This window comes from Erithacus rubecula, assembly GCF_903797595.1.
Source record: "Erithacus rubecula genome assembly, chromosome: Z".
NCBI classification, from domain to species: domain Eukaryota; kingdom Metazoa; phylum Chordata; class Aves; order Passeriformes; family Muscicapidae; genus Erithacus; species Erithacus rubecula.
In genome coordinates this window covers 11,917,579-11,918,271 of record NC_136661.1, presented here as the reverse complement: position 1 = coordinate 11,918,271, position 693 = coordinate 11,917,579, and positions in this window count along the sequence as shown.

Genomic DNA, 693 nt, shown 5'->3' with positions numbered 1-693 from the left:
AATATATTTATTTGCAATATGCCTGTATGCAATAACTTGTCTGAAGAAACTTACTGACACTAACAATATGTGGAGAATGAGTTTTTCAGCTAATGAAAATTGTAGAAAAAATTTGGTTATAACAAAAATCTGGAGGTCATTTTGCCTAACATCCTGCTCCAAGCAGAAGGTTCAAAATTAGCGTCAGAACACATAAATAATATACCCTATTCAACTGTCAGCATTTCATTTTTTAGGAGTTGAGAATTTTACAAAGCATTCACATAAATGACTATATCCACTACAGAAAATTCTTGGGGAAGATATATCTAATATGGTTGGGCTAGAAAGATATAACTTATCTGTTATACACACTTAGGATTATATACACTTATCAGTGTGTAAAGTTCAAAAGGTGATTAAAAAAGTATGTAATTTTTCTCCTTCCTAAGCCACTCATTTCCCACCAGTGTGTGCCATCTTATTGTTCATTGTACCTGAAGTGCATCACAAGACTATCTTTTTCTCTGAATTAAGAGGAAGTTAGCATTCTATAAAAGGGAAATTTTTAAAGAAAATCTCTAGGAAAAGCTGCTGGTTTGCTCTAAGTCCATATCATGGGCATTTTTGATGGAACTGAAGAAAAATTGGGAGTAAAAAAAAATCTTGCCAAAGCCTTCAAATGTTAAGCATTACACATGGTTTCAGTACATT